Consider the following 17,628-nt stretch of genomic DNA (forward strand, 5'->3'; position numbering starts at 1 on the left):
TGGTTTGGTTATATTAACGTCCCGTTTGAAGCAACACTAGGACTATATTGGGACGGACCTCGTCATTTTGAACCGCGGTCAGATGACGAGGACGACACCCGAGCTGGCACCCCCCTCTCCACACCACACCAGTGGGGGGACGTTTGGTCATGACAGATTTAACGTGCAACAGACCCCCTTACATGACGGTTCTTCCGTGGAATCGGGTCACGAACCTGAAACCCTCCGGTTCCGAAGCCGAGACCTTACCACCAGGCCACCGCGGACTCTTTCTATGACGAATTTACTCGTTAAAAACAGTTAATTGGTTAAATAGGCAATTGCCTAAAATTCCACAACTTTGGGGGGGGTCTTCCCCTCTTGAGATTATTACAGTACATTATTGCTTTTCCCCCTCCAGGGAAATCTTTTTTTTATATATAAAATTTAAAAAAAAGTCATGCAATCGAATTTATTTAAATTAAAAAAAATATTGTTTGCATTTTGTACATTCTTCCAGCAACATTAAAATTAATTTCCATTTGCAAATTTTATTTTCTGAACATTTTTGTTCAGTTAAAACTTGCTTAATTGCGAATTTTCTTTTAAATAAGAAAATATTTTTATAACTTAACCCTTCTTTGCATGATTTTTTTTTTTTTGTGAAATAAATCAGGGTGATATAATTCATGTTCTAGATTAAAAGAAAAATGTTTAAAAAATCCTATAAATATATATTATAAAATAATTTTTAAAAAAGTATGATGGAAATATCCATCATGAAATTTACATGTTAAGCTCAGTACAAAATCTTCAATGTCCCTCCCTTCGAAAATTATCCACTCATCATCGCTTTTATTAGCAAAATTAGATTTATTAATAAATCTCAGATTAGTTATAAAAGAATATTCAAGAAATCCCACGTTTCCTCCTACCACAAACAGCGGAATGGCAAGTTCAAACCCGCTTTAATGATTGCAACATTTGATTTTTTTTATAGCTACGTACCTTATTACGCAATAGTCGTGAAAGAAGTTGCCAGCAATAATCAATTTACATTGCACCTGTTTTGAGTACAATTTTTTTTTCACTAAATGTTACGATGGAAATTTCCATCAGCACGCAAAAAAGGGGTTTAATTGCTTTCAATCCAATAACTGAATATTACTTTCGTTGTATTAAAAATAATTTTTTTCTTCATTATATGGATAACATTTTAAAAATTTAACTCCATTTTCTTATATACAATATACAGAAACTGAATTTCTTGGAAGTGATTTGCAATTAAATGCTTTGCTATTTTAATTTATAAAAATTTGCTGCATTAAGCACCATTTGAAAAACTAATTTACTTTAAAAGTTTGCAAACTATAGCTTAAAATAAAAAATATAACCAACTATTCAGAAATAAAATGGAATAATTTTATTTACATATTTTTTATACAAAGACAATACAGATAACAATACCATTAGAGAATTAAAAATACATATATGAAAGATATTACGTACATTTAAAATGGAAAAATTATACCACTTAAACAGAAGTTTATTTACTACAGAATAAAACTTTTAAATAAGTTCAGATGAAATGGTTACACAATCATTTTTACATTGTTTAAAATCAAAAACGTTTTTTTTTTTTTTTGCCGATTATTTTGAACACCAGGCGTTAAAATATTTCAATAATTTTTTTTTTCCTTTCGTCTGTTAAAATATCTTAATAAAAATTAAAACTTGATTTTTTAAAAAATTTTACAAATAAATTAATATTTTAGTATTATCATTTGCATTGCCGAATGAAAATCTTATTTATCACATCTATTTTCTCAAAAACAACACTGCAATTTATTCGAATTTCATGCTCTCTAAAATAAATTTTGTATTTTTGCATTTCTTAAATGAAACACATTGATCCCCATGTTGATCAGGCATGGCGATCAAACTGTTTTCAAAAATTTTAGAGAATTCCTGATTGGTTGACCGGCCGAACCAATCAGGCATTCTTTGATGGAAAATTTAAAAAGAGAGCGGCTTAGTTTTAATAACCAAATACATTTAATATCACAAAAAATCTCAATTCTCTTAAAATATAGATAACTAAAATATTTCAGATTTAATAATTTAAAAATTGAGAAATTTAATTTTTTAAACTAATCAAAACTAAATTTCCAGTTTTTATTAAATGGATGTGATAAACCAGTAATATTGATAGACTTAGATTATTGTATGAAAGGCATGTAATTTGACTTCGTAACTACATACATTTACACGGATAATTGAAATATGAAAAATGTTTAAAAATTTAAAGTGCGATACCAGTTAATCCAATTTTAATCAAGTAATTGTTCATATTTAGAATATATTTTCTATTAATAGCTTAACACAAATATTTACATTTTATTTTTAAAAACTATTGAGAAATTTCCATTAAAAATTGAAAATTTACTGCAATATTTTCTACAAAGTTTACATATTAACAACTTTTTATAAAAAAAATTTATTTATGCTGTGTAGGATTAATATACCTTTAGAAAATTTATTACAACATTACAAAATAAATGCATCAGATTGCCTGGTGTTGGAAAATTTTGCTAGATACTCTAGTACATCTTGCAGTAAACGAGATCATAAAAATACATGGCAATTATAATACCAAATTTGTAAAACATAACAATAGCAATATAAAATATAAATTTATGATAGCAATATAAAATTTTACAAAATTTACATATTTAATAAATATCATTTAGAATAAAAATCAAGATTGATTCATAAGAATGGAATGATAGACATTAAAAAATATGAATTATTATTATTTAGATTGCTTGTTTCTTGTTTATGAATTTTGAAATTATATAGTCGATTTCCGACTCATCTCTGATGTACTAGTGTTTTGAAATTTTGAACTACTTCATAACTATGAATACTTTATAAGCTTTAAAAATTATTATATATTTAATATAATACTTGTAAATAATAAATAATTCGTCTTGGCATACATACAGATGCCAGTAATCAGTTATGAAACATTTTTTTAACTATTTTTATCAAACGCATTTTTCTGAATATTAATTTATTTAGAAATTAACATTTCCACATTGCTTTCAAAATATTTTTTATCGAGAACTCGGCACTTCAAAAAAAGAATCCAAACTAATTTTTATTCCTTAAGAATCTTGAAACAAATTTGAAGAATTCTTGATGTATCCTTAATGCAAACTTGCAAATCTAAGTTGAGATAATTTCCATTCTTTTAGATTTTTAAAGTCTGAGAACTTATAAATAAAGCGAGATAATTCTTATTAAATTCAATTTCTATGAATACTTTTGCATTTAAATTTGTAAATATCGATACATCAACTAACATATCCAGGAATTCAACATTTAGGAAAAGTTTGCAAGTCAGTCTCTAAAGACTCATTCATAGTCTTTAAATAAAGCTTTATAGCAATCAAGATTAGAAACAGTATTCATTTATTTTGATATTAAATATTAATAGCAATATCATTACACATTTGTACTAAAACTATATGATACAAGTAATAATACAATGATGCAACTAATACAAGTAATGATATAGGAATGAAAAATAACTACGCTCAATAGTGCATCGAGTTATAGATTTTACTATCAATTCTGCAAGTATAAAAATATAAAATCTATACTATATTAAAGGACAAAAATAACTAACATGCATAAGTAGCTAAAGTTCTCCATTCTTATATTCAATAAAATAACAGTAAATGTCCAAAAGAAGTTAAACTAATTCATTAAACAAGGGCAAAGCAAAAACAACCCTGTAAAAAATGCAATCTTTAGTATTTTTGTAAAGCCACAAGCCTCCAAATTCTTATAAATAAATATTTAAAAAAAGAAATTTATGAAAAGTAGGCATTTTGAGAAAAAAATTTAAATATCCTGCGACATTCTTTGAAATAAGGACAGCGAACGCTGAAAGAAATGTCGCTATTTCAACAAGTTTTCGTAAAATGATTATTACCATCTACATCCAACAGATGCACTTTGTGCTTTAAAATTGTAAAAATCTGAAGTTTCACTACATACAAATCAATCAGCTTGATAAAATAACAGAATTTGTGAAACTGTCAGACAGCCAAATTCTTAAATGCCAGTCTTTCTGTTGGGTAATTACTGATCTAGAATTGCAAGAAGTATTCGATGATAGTATGGTTCTTGATAACCATATCCAAAAGATGCGACTCACTGCCACCTCAGCAACTATGTCCAAAAATAGGCAATTAATGTCCATATCATTGAGTGACATCTGAAAAGAACAGGACAAAAAAAGATCTGAATAAATAACAATCAGAAGAATTTTCTTCGAAGAATGTCAAAACATAACAAAGCACCGTTTTAATACAGCTGAGTAATTTACGTTCAGAAATTCAAGAATACATTTGAAATCGAATCATTTAAATGAAATCCTGCCAAGAATTCAGTTTTAACCCGTCGCATGATTCTTAATACAGAAGGATAGGAGTTCGAAAAATGTGGACTTGAGTCAATTTTTTTTTTTTGGGGGGGGGGAGATTATTGACAAGATCTTGGATGCATTTTTTCTCAATTTGCCAAAATGAAAATTTTAAGCTCTTGCCACAAGTCACATGACAGCAACAATCTAAACAATGATCAAACAAGCGTCTCGTCAAATGAAAAAAAAATGTCTTCAGTTTGCTAATATATATGAAAACATATTTTTGCAGATGCGTAGCCCAGAAGAATAATATTTTGAAATTTTAAAACTTCGATTTATTTTACCACGGGAGGAGTAATTTATACAAATAAAAAACGGTAAGAGATACGTCAGTTTACACTGCGACAAAAAAGCAGAAGGAGCAAAAACATTATTTCCCTTCAGTGTTTTTATAATGAGATTTTGATAGAGACTTTTTATATATGTAGTCTTAGAAAAGGAGAATTTAGGAATCTTTAAAAGAATGTTGTAAACATTCAGGATTTTCACCCCTTCGCTCAGAGCGTGAGAACCTGCTAAATTCAGCAGTTTTACAGAGCACGTGCAAAATTAATTTAAAAAAACTAGGAATTGGAGTAGGAAATAAGAGAACATTTTAGAATGAAATTAATATGGAAAATTAAGATCAAAATTAGGAAATTAAGATTTAAATTAGATTAAAAGATATTGTATTATATAATACCCAATTGTTTGCATTTTTACTTCGCCTGTTGCTTCAGTCTGTGGCTCTGTTAAAAGGTCACATTTTTATGATCAGAATCCTCTCATAACTAGAAACTTCACTTTGAATGTTAATTTCGAAGAGATTTGTTATCATTTGTGCAAGAGTTTATATTTAATAATAAATACTTTTCCTTAACTAAAGCTCCACTTTGGCCAATAAAATCTCTTTTGTAACAACGTGCGCTATTTTCTTTTGAAAAACTTTCAGGCACCGAAAATGAAATGCGTTGCTATAGATTCAGCTTTCGAAAAATGGGTCACAAAGTTTGGAAATTGTCTTTTGGGCTAAAAGTGTGTCTTCTGCATCCTAGCATCTCAGTGGCAGATTTAAACCCCTTGGGACCTTAAGCAATGCAGAATGGAGCTTCTTCTTTCGATCAATTCAATTGAATTTTTCATTTCAGCACATTAAATCATATTAATGATTTATTTCGGACTAATTTTTATTTTAGTAATTTTGTAAAGATGTATATGGTTATGACTCGTTTCCATGCAATAATTGTATGCCTTATTTCAATAAAATGAACGTAATTAAGCAAACAGGAACCTAATCAGACATTATAAAGTATTGATGTAATATTTTATTATTTTACACAATTTATATTTAATTATTTTATAATTAAATATTAATTTGTTCTAAACTTTGCAAATTTATTAGGCAATTGAGCTAAAAATATTTTTAAATCCGCCTTCGTTTCCGCCATGGTCCAGCGCCCTTAATGAGTCGAGTAATCAATATTCTACTTCTGATTTATTAATAAAATTGTAAAGATAGAACAATAGTTCGGTTAACTTACTAGTCACTGAGACATGGGTATCCTCTTTGCACAAACGCTTTCTTCTGACCAAGGATAGCCACGGTTCAAGTTGAGTCTAGAACTGTCAAGGCATCCACTCTCCAAGTGTGTAATGACGATATGGAGCTGGCAAAACTGATGACTTAGATGATCCTTCTCATTGCTTCTTTCTCAGAAAAGTCATATAAACTCTAATTTTTTTCCTTGGAAAGAGCATATGATTCTTACATGCTCAAAATTCCAATATAGAATACCAGGCACAGAAATGTAACTATTAGCATATTAGAAATCGATTTTCTGGAATCTAGTATAATTCGAGATTGATTCCAAAACTCTTGCATGTAATCAAAGATTCTTTGTCTGTCCTACAAGTAATTAAAAAATGGTTATCAAGAAAAATTTGAACAAAATATGGGAGTGCAGAAAATGAAATGAGATTCACTTTCCAATGGTTGAAGGCAAATCCATGGGGAAATATCTTCCATGAAAATATCTACGTTTCTCTTGGGTTTTCCGAGTCAGGTTCATAAAATGAATCCAACGCTACCAAAATACTCCAAAATTTAATGTTTTCTGCCAACTATTCTTAGGGCTGAGGTAGGAGTTAAAGAGTTCAAATAAACCAGCATAAGATGATCCTTCGGGTATTAAATTCTCTTAAATCAAATCATCTCATCCTTTGAGAATAGGCAAGAATAGCATTTCCTTACATTCAGCGTTGAATGAAATGAGAACACTTAATTTCCCAAAAGACAGTCAGTACTTAATATTCATTTCAGAAACTTGATTTCTCAAGAATGTAAGGGTTAAATCATTGCAGCTGCACATCTTGCTTCATTTACAGTTCTACGAGTCGCAATTAACTCGTCTCTTCACGGTAAGATTTGACTTTGATAAGCAAGACCACATACTTTGGAATTCTCGAAAATCGGAATTCAGTTCTGTGGAGTACTTGAAGATAATACTTCTCCGATATTTTAAATAAATAAGGAAGGATGTGATGTTAATACATTTTAAAAGAACGCAAAGAACTAAAAACATTTAAAAGGGCAATACTAAGTCCGTCAGGAATAATGAGTGATCAGTTTCTGACAAAAGAATTTACTCCTGAAAATGCAATACATTTAACTACAACCGAAATAGTCCTGAGTATTTGTCACAAAATTCATAACTAATTCTTCAGTGGATTTTATGAAACAAAATTATATTATTTTTTAACGATGTTATGAGGGCGATTCCAATTCTGATTCGATAACTTTTGTTCTGACTCAAGTATTTACTGACGAACTGATTCTTATGCAACGAAGAACAACTTTCTTCCAAGGAGTTTCATTTATAACCAATGTTGTCATCTCGGATTTTTTAAAACATCATAATTTCAATTGTTTAAAAAAACTTGCATCCCATAAAAGTGATTCCTAGTTCTACGAAATTCTTTAATTTTAAATTTCATATATTTTTTTTTATTTTTACGAATTTGCGAGCACATAGTCGATAATGAGTTTTTTCAAAATTTACAAAGTCAATGGAATTTAAGTACAAATGTACCTATATTAGGTACCTGTATATATATTATATATACTGTTATAGTAAACGTACTTTTATATATACTATTAAGTGCAATTTATATGTATTAATATACATATTATAGTTTGTTATATAGGTACAGGTACATTTACTACAATGTGTTGTAATATGCAATAAATGTTCCTCTGGCAACTCCATAGATTTCTTCTCTAAACCGTGGCTACTTTTGCAATATTAACCCCAGTTAAGACTTACCCACAAATATCTATTTTTCTAAGAGCCACCACCAACTAAAAATCGTTTGGAGACATTTTAACTATATGACATATTTTAATATTGTTCAGGTCCGACTTCAATACATTTTAAGCATTTTAATTCGGATATCTGATCTGCCATACGCAATTGGACAAAAGCCGCATAACAACATCTTTGCATTCTTAAAAGAAGCAGGTACTTCACAAGATATTCGATTTTATTCACTTATACTGTACATTCTTCCATTTATGGTTTTTAATTCACTTTCTAAATAAAATAACAATATGTTCTGAGCTTAAACTTCGACGTAGTTTATCCTACTGGAATAATACATCTTATCCAAATTTGATGCGAGATCAGGTAACCCGAGTCTTAAGTAGGATCTACAATGCAAGGAGGTCCGATGAATTAAGTCATCTCCCAACAATATTTAGACATCTTTCTCATGTGGCAAAGAAGGTTGAATATTAGTTATATTAACGTCCCGTTTCAAAGAAACACTGGGGCTATTTTGCAACGGACCTCGTCATTTTGAACCGCACTCAGACGATGAGAACGACACCTGAAGTAGCACTCCCAACTCCAAACTTCCACACCACACCAGTGAGAAGTTGAGCACGGTTGTCTCATTTTGTTATCTATCCATGCCTTTGAACCGAGTTTTATACGAAAATATTCCTACTGCTAAAAAAATAGAGTTAAAATAAAACAAGCTAATATTGTAATTATTAATATTTATTCATTTAATAGAGACAATATTATAACCAAAAGCTATACAATATTGAAATAAAAGTACATAACTGCAAAAGTCGATTTCATCATGAATTTGGTAAAAAGGAAATTTAAGTAGCTCAGACTAATATTTTTATAATGCGTTTATATAGTACCGGCTCGTTCGTTGGCTGGATGCGAGTTTTAATGGCATAAGAGCGAACCTTGGCTAAATTGCGCCAGAGTGTTGGCGGTCATACTGTGCATAGTAAACATGAATCATGCAGGCGATAGATATACTGTTCATTTCAGAATTTCGTGACTTGCACCTTTCGACCATTGTACTTTAACAAGGGGGGGGATGCAGGAAGATGAGCAGTTATTACGTCTCCTATATCAGCAAAAATCTGAATTCGCCTTATTGCTAAATACAAGCATCTCCTTCTATCTTTCTTCTCACCCCTTTTTTGACTTAATAAAAGGGATAATGACGCATGCGCAAGAGCGTAGAAGGATTTCGAATTCAAAAGTGAACAGTATTGTCAAATTTATATGCAGTTTGCTCATGGGCAAAAGAATGGGAAAATAAATCCAAGAGATATTTGGTTTAAATTATCTAATAATACGTTTATACTAATTTATCCAAGTAATACATAAGTTTAAAAGATATTTAAGTAAATCAGTTCATAAAATTTGCTGTTTAAGATTCCAAAATGGTGAGAAGTCGAATTTGATTCCGAGTTTCATTATGGATGTGCTAGGAACTAAAAATGGAAATTTCTAGGAAATATTTCGTTAATTTAAGAGCCGTTCTTCAAAGATATGGAAAATTATTAAAAAATACACAGCTTATAAAAGAATTGCTGCTGAATTTGATAAACTAACGTTTTATTTTTATTTCCTATATGTAAAATTTTTTAATACTTTATGATGGAAAACATGAATATTGTCGATACCTGAACCTCAAACTCTTGAGCCTCATATACAGCGATAATTAAATAGTATGTATAATATAAACTGCCAGATTACCTTTTTATAACAACCGTAGAAATTGCATAATATGTCTAATTTGTAGCATTTCATACGTATTCAGAAATGAATTTCTTCCCATTTCAAGTTGAAAATTCTAATTTCTACGAAATTCCATTTTTATCTTCAACAATTGTTTATTACAACAATTTTTATCTTCACATGCGTCCAGCGGAAATATGACGAATAGAAATTAATTCACCTTAAAATAAATTATATTTTAAAATGTTTTCCACACCTTCTAAAGGAATGCTATCCATTGCTGCAAGATATCAGTTTTCGAAAGGCATGAAATCAAACGCCTAAAAACTGTTTTCTTAAGTTGGGAAGTTATAGATTTCACTTACAATCATGAAAGTTAAACTGAGAAATTTGCAAATAGTTTTAAATCCTAGTTCTGTCGGCGTTTTACCTAAACCTTTAATGTTTATATTGAAATTTCTTAGATACTTCTAAACATATTAATTTTCATTCTAAAAATTAAGCTATTTGTCATTAGCCATCGAGGAATGTTCACAAGGAATTGAAAGAGGAAAAAATATTCCAATATCAAAGAATGGGCAAATTTCTAAGTTAAAGCATTAACTAAAGAGACCTTTATTACGATATTTCTGATTCAAATTTCGTTTTGTATTTGAGCCACAAGGGACATATTTGAACAAATTATGCCAAGTAAGAAAAATATTTTTTTGCACAAGAAAATATTGTACCCAAATTTTTCGATAGCCATGAGCATGATATTTCATTATTAGTTACTTAATTTTTTGGTAATAATTGCATAGTTTTACATCTATACACTGGGGGTATAAGCAAAAGGCAGAAAAGTTAATATTCATAATTTTTAACAACCAGCATCAAAAATATCTATGCACAAATCTTTTAATTAACAAAGCCACCGCTTGAACTTGGTTAACACGAAACAATTTGAAATCATTCTCTTAGTAGAATATTTGAAATACAAACTACGCTGTGTTCAATTTCAGGAATGAAAATAATGTCGAAGGCAGTCGGAATAAAATTAATGCTATATTATATTCATCAAATTTAACACGATAAAAATGCAGTAAAAGAATGCATTCTTGTACCGTCGAATCTTCCACTTCTTACCATACACTGTCCACCTTCATTACACACATCTCTTCATTGAAACTACATTTTCGCATCAAATCCAAAATATATCAGCATCTCCTCTACATACTCCCAAAATCATCAAAATAGCGCATTTCATTCCACATTTCTCAAACCTAAAATTATTCACTTTAATCCATCATAAATCGTCCCCACTCAACTCCCAATCTCACTCCGCCACAAAACACACACACAGACAGACACAATCACCACTCCGCCAGAAAAAAACATTTCACACCCTCACACTCATTCATTCATTGCCCGCACCGGCGACCCATTTCACACCCTCACACTCATTCATTCATTCATTGCCCGCACCGGCGACCCATTTCACACCCTCACACTCATTCATTCATTCATTGCCCGCACCGGCGACCCATTTCACACCCTCACACTCATTCATTCATTCATTGCCCGCACCGGCGACCCATTTCACACCCTCACACTCATTCATTCATTCATTGCCCGCACCGGCGACCCATTTCACACCCTCACACTCATTCATTCATTCATTGCCCGCACCGGCGACCCATTTCACACCCTCACACTCATTCATTCATTCATTGCCCGCACCGGCGACCCATTTCACACCCTCACACTCATTCATTCATTCATTCATTGCCCGCACCGGCGACCCATTTCACACCCTCACACTCATTCATTCATTCATTCATTGCCCGCACCGGCGACCCATTTCACACCCTCACACTCATTCATTCATTCATTCATTGCCCGCACCGGCGACCCATTTCACACCCTCACACTCATTCATTCATTCATTCATTGCCCGCACCGGCGACCCATTTCACACCCTCACACTCATTCATTCATTCATTCATTGCCCGCACCGGCGACCCATTTCACACCCTCACACTCATTCATTCATTCATTCATTGCCCGCACCGGCGACCCATTTCACACCCTCACACTCATTCATTCATTCATTCATTGCCCGCACCGGCGACCCATTTCACGCCCTCACACTCATTCATTCATTCATTCATTGCCCGCACCGGCGACCCATTTCACGCCCTCACACTCATTCATTCATTGCCCACACCGGCGACCCATTTCACGCCCTCACACTCATTCATTCATTCATTCATTGCCCGCACCGGCGACCCATTTCACACCCTCACACTCATTCATTGCCCGCACCGGCGACCCATTTCACACCCTCACACTCATTCATTGCCCGCACCGGCGACCCATTTCACACCCTCACACTCATTCATTCATTCATTCATTGCCCGCACCAGCGACCCATTTCACACCCTCACACTCCTTCATTCATTCATTGCCCGCACCGGCGACCCATTTCACACCCTCACACTCATTCATTCATTCATTGCCCGCACCGGCGACCCATTTCACACCCTCCCACTCATTCATTCATTCATTGCCCGCACCAGCGACCCATTTCACACCCTCACACTCATTCATTCATTCATTCATTGCCCGCACCAGCGACCCATTTCACACCCTCACACTCATTCATTCATTCATTCATTGTCCGCACCAGCGACCCATTTCACACCCTCACACTCCTTCATTCATTCATTGCCCGCACCAGCGACCCATTTCACACCCTCACACTCATTCATTCATTCATTGCCCGCACCAGCGACCCATTTCACACCCTCCCACTCATTCATTCATTCATTGCCCGCACCAGCGACCCATTTCACACCCTCACACTCATTCATTCATTCATTGCCCGCACCACCGACATATGTCTCCCGACACCACGCATTGCTTACTGCCCACGAAACATTTCTTTCCACACCACTTATTACTTTGTCACGAAACATTTCTTTTTACACCACTGATTACCCTCAACCTCGACATATTTGTCATTTCATATTCCACAATGGATTTTGCACGCCGCAACCGAATTTCCTCCAACTTCTAGTTCACTAATGTTTAATGCTACAACCAATTTAACTGTCCACATCTAGATCAAGCATAAGTTCCCATCATAATTTTCATCTTCATACGATTTTCCATCTCGATACTCTAGAATAATTTTTACTAGATATCGCCATGACTGTAGAAGACAATTTTACTATTTCCTCGAAACTTACTGGGATGCATATTTCACTCTTTAATTCATATTAATATTTTACTAAGAACTACTTAGTATCACCCAACATACAGATAAATATCCTTACATATTGCAATGCCAGAATTTTACACAGTAAATCAAAGTTCTTCATTTCGCAAATTTTAAAATAATTTTTAAATCGCACCTATAGTAAGATAATTGACACTCGTCATATCGTATTTCAGTTGGATGCATATGAAGATAAACATTTTAATCGATTTTCAGAGCATTTCAAGATTTGTCAACTTAAAACTAGGAGACATTGATTTCTAGATATGTATGAAATATCGCAAATTCATGGCTTCCCTTATAGTTGCTAAAAAGAGGGGGTTGCAAGTTTGTATTTCACATTCTGCTGAATTATCACAATATGCGCAAAACAATGCAATATTCGCATAACGTCACAGTTTTCACATCTTTTACAAAATTAGGGAAAAACAAAATTTGCTTATTTTACCGATAGAAATTTGGGGAAAAAAATCCTGCATAAGCTAAGCAGTCGAGCAAGTTAACTACCCAACTTTCAAAATTGCTAAGATTTTTTTTAAATACATCCACCTTGCTTAGAAATGATACTAAAAAAATTAGCTAATCTTAAGAGAAGTAATTCTTTTCGGTTCTATACACAACCTGGAATTAAATTTGATTTATCATTAATTTGTAATCTCGAATAGAGAATTTTGTAACAAACTCAAAATTATAGAGAATTTAGTATTCATATTTCATACATTTTTCTTCAACAATTTAAACCAAAGACTGTTTAGGTCTTTTTCGTTTTTTCTTTCTCAAGACTATTCTACGTGTCGCAATATTATCGATATATCGAGCTTGGTCGCATTTTCATATCCCATATAGCAAAGAGCCATTCGTAAGACAATGACAGTTGTGCCTGTAAGATTTTAGGTAAAAATGGAATTTAAATATTTCACATTTATCAAAGAATCGACTATCAAATTTTAAACGAAATCCAATTGGAGGAAGTTCAGGAGCCCAGTCAGAATAATATTTAACACTATAACTACTAAATTAAGATGACTTTTTTACAGCTAATCACTTCGTTACCACAGAACTAAATTGTATAAACAGGGATTATTGTGACTGGTTGATAAGCTTATTGACAATCCAACTTTTGCATAAGAAAACAAAGGCCAACGAAAGTTCAAAGAATCTTCAGACTGTTGGTAAAAGGCTAAAAATTTTTCCATCATTTCTTTTAATATTTTTAAATTTCCAGGGTCTTGTAATATTGTGTTAAAATTACTATCCATAATAAAATTTCTTTCAGTTCGATACATTGTGAAATGCAGCGCTGAACCAAGATGGAAAAGATTCAGTACACAGATTTAACATCTAAATTTTAAATATGCATCAAATTTAGAACGAAATCAGTCAATGGGCTGTCTACCCTTCCTATCTGCTAGTCTACCCTTCCTATCTGCTAGTCTACCCTTCCTATCTGCTAGTCTACCCTTCCACAAGTACGTCAACGTGACAATTAAAAATATAATTACTTGAATATATGAAATTCGGTAAGTTACTTTTGTGACTACAATGAAATACTGTAACTTTTTAAGTTGAGAATTTTCTGAAATATCCAAGATAGAAAATTTGTCCATAAATGGAACGCATAAGAAGCTCATTAATAAACAATAGCTCCGAATCACTGACTATTAAAATTAGAATAATTCATTCATTCAAAAGCGTCAAGAAATATTTTAATTTGTTTCAGGAAATGGGACTGGATATGATTGTAATGATAAATACCAAGAATTATTTCGATTACAGTTGAATTTATTGCAGTTCCAGGAAACTTGTCAGGTATTGATCATTCATTAATGCTGACTTCAGACCGAGATTTGCCATTTTAGATTTTTATTTTTTTAACTGCTTTAAAATGTATTAAAACCACACGTTTCCTTACTCATTCAGAAGACCGTCAGAAGCATCTTCAAATTTTCCACAAATTCCAATTCTGAGAGGCGATTATTCCAAATTTATGTGGACTTAATGCCGTCAATTGTAGCTGAGGGTACGATGATGAGGGAAGTTCCATGTGCCTTCACCAAAAAATGAACTGTGTATTAATCATCCGCTTAAACTTCCTATTGAGCAGACCTTGCACCCGTTTCTTTCAGTTAGCAATCCAAAGTCAGTGTGCTAGGTATTTGGATAATACCATCAGCTTAGCCAATTTATTACAGGATTATAATAGTTCTGGGGAAAAGCAGCAAGCAGAAATCTTTTGCTTCTGAAATATGGTACCTGAAAATAAAAGCAAATTGAATTAAATATCGATTGTATTGATCTGAAGATTAAAATTTATAATATATACTCAGTAATTAAATCAGTTCTAATTTCCACAGTAAAAGTAACTAAAAATACTTTAAATTTCATAGCACTGTAAAATATGGTTCAAGAATCTAATACTATTCTAGGTAATGAACATAAATCAAGCATTTTTTTTTAACTGAATTAACAAGTTTAATCTTTTTTTTCTCCAATACACCAAATACTTTCAAAAGTCTCCTAGCTGAAGTTCAGTACTTCTCTATTCATTCGATTCTGGTATTGAGGGGGGGGGGGAAGAGGCCTGTCTAAGGAAGAGCTATTTCGTTAATCTTGTAATTAAAATTTATAATCCTTAACATGTTGTATTTTTTAAATGCTATTTAGATGCAAAATAGATATTGTAGAAATAAGTGATTTCTACAATATTTTGTACATCACGATTTTCTGTGGATTATACGCTATCATGAAGACGTAAAAATACTGATGTGCATTTTGTGCTATTAAGGTCTATAAATGGGAAGACAATTATTCGTGTTAAATGAAACAAATTGTGTTAGTGTTGTGCAAATTATGTTATAAACAGTTATATGAACCACAAGACTTCTGAAACTATGCTTTTCACAAGAAAATATAGTCTTCCAGCCGAAAATAGATTTTTGATTAGATCCCGTCAGTCTAGGGATTCTAAGCTGACAGCAAAGTCAAACAGATAATTAAACTGTTTGTCAAATAATTCGATTTTAAAATAAATACAAGAATCCAAAAATATTGGGACATTAAAACTTTGTCATGTACAATTGATGAGTCCAATCTATTTCACTACGTTGATTTAACTGTTACAATACTATTTATACAGTCACTCAAAAAAAGTATTGGGACACTTGGCATGAATAACTATAGCTATTTATAAAACTATTTATCACATTAAAATAAAAGCAAAGTGAAGCATGAAATATTTTTAATATTTGTGTAGAGTTTGTAGGGAAAATTTTATTGTTATTTTAGAATTAACAATTTAATCTAGCTTTTCAAATATAATTCAAAGGCAAAAGGAGTCAAAAAAGTATTGAGACACTTGAAATCAGAAATTTTGAAATAGTACATCAATAGAATTGAATTTACTTCCACTTCTTTTGGACTATAATTTTAAAACAAAAATTTCAACAGGTAAGATTTATAGAAAAATGGCGAGAAATTGATATACATAGAATGATATGCAAAAACTTGTAATAAGTCTTTGGAAAAATGGAAAATAAGTTCACGATTCAGAGCATATTTTAAAATTTAGTAAGTTTATTGTTTTTACAGTAAACTGTTTTACTTTACTGTTATTCACAGCTTCAAGAAAACAAATAGTGTTGAAAAAAAGCAAAGATCAGGGTGTCCAAGGACATTTAATGAATGTGAAAAGTGGATTGTGAAACAAGTTTACTTTAACCCAAAAACTAGTGCAGTTAAACTGACTCTGCAATATAAAAGTTCGAAAAAATCTGAAAATCCCAAGACTGTCAGAAATGTTTCAAGAAAACATAGGTATCATAACAGTATCTGAAAGAAAGTCCTACATCAGCACATCAAATCGATAAGCTAGGCTGGCATTCGCTAAAATGTATGTAAAGCAGCCAAGAGAATATTAGAAAAATGTAATTTCTGTTGATGAAAGCTAACATAACATTTTCGGATCGGATGGCAAACAAAAAAGTTTGGCGGATACCAAATATAGCAATGCATGTTTCGTTTAGCATAAATGGCTGCACAGAGCTAAAAAACACAAAAATTCCAAAACAAACTGGAGAGAAATACTGCAGACGATTAAAATAAAATCACCAAAAATATTTTTATTGCTTATTTCAGACGATTTTTGTTGCATATCTAATGGTGTCTCATCACTTATGTGAGCTATTTTTTGCTCCGTTCTAAACAATTGTATTTTTATTAAATTAATATTTTAATATTTTGACAAAATGTATGTCATGTAATAATTGTTACTAAATTTAAGTATGAAACACACCCACAAAAAATTTGTACTTGTTTTTTAAATTTATTTTTTTACAGTTTCCTTTTGTAAAGCACAAGTGTCTCATCACTTTTGTGAGACACTGTATTTAATAAATCGTTAACATAAAGGTTAAGTTAAAGAAGTATTTAAATATAAACTAAATTTACCAAGTTCAGTGAGGTGTCTCAATATGCACACAGACTAAAACCACAGATGACCAAATCCATCACTGTTTTCAAACCAATACAGGGTTAACGTCAATTTAAGCAAGGCCGGTAGAATGAAAATACTAATCATTTATGTCATTAAGCTTATTTTTTTTTTCGTGCTTCAGCGCAAATAAGTACAGAACAATCCTAACAGCATCATTTATAAATTAAATCTTCCAAATTCATAAAGACTCAAACTATTTGTATGAAAACTTCAATACTTGGGTAGTTTTTGAAGAAAATTATGAAAACATTGATAGATTTATTGCTTGTATTATCAGCTCTATATAGAATTCCAAACATCTAAATTCCTTTATTTGTAGCAGGAAATCAAACTAACATTGCAGGTGAAAATTCAAAAACTATTCATTGAAAAATTCTCA

This window comes from Argiope bruennichi, chromosome 10, assembly GCF_947563725.1.
Source record: "Argiope bruennichi chromosome 10, qqArgBrue1.1, whole genome shotgun sequence".
Lineage (NCBI taxonomy): Eukaryota > Metazoa > Arthropoda > Arachnida > Araneae > Araneidae > Argiope > Argiope bruennichi.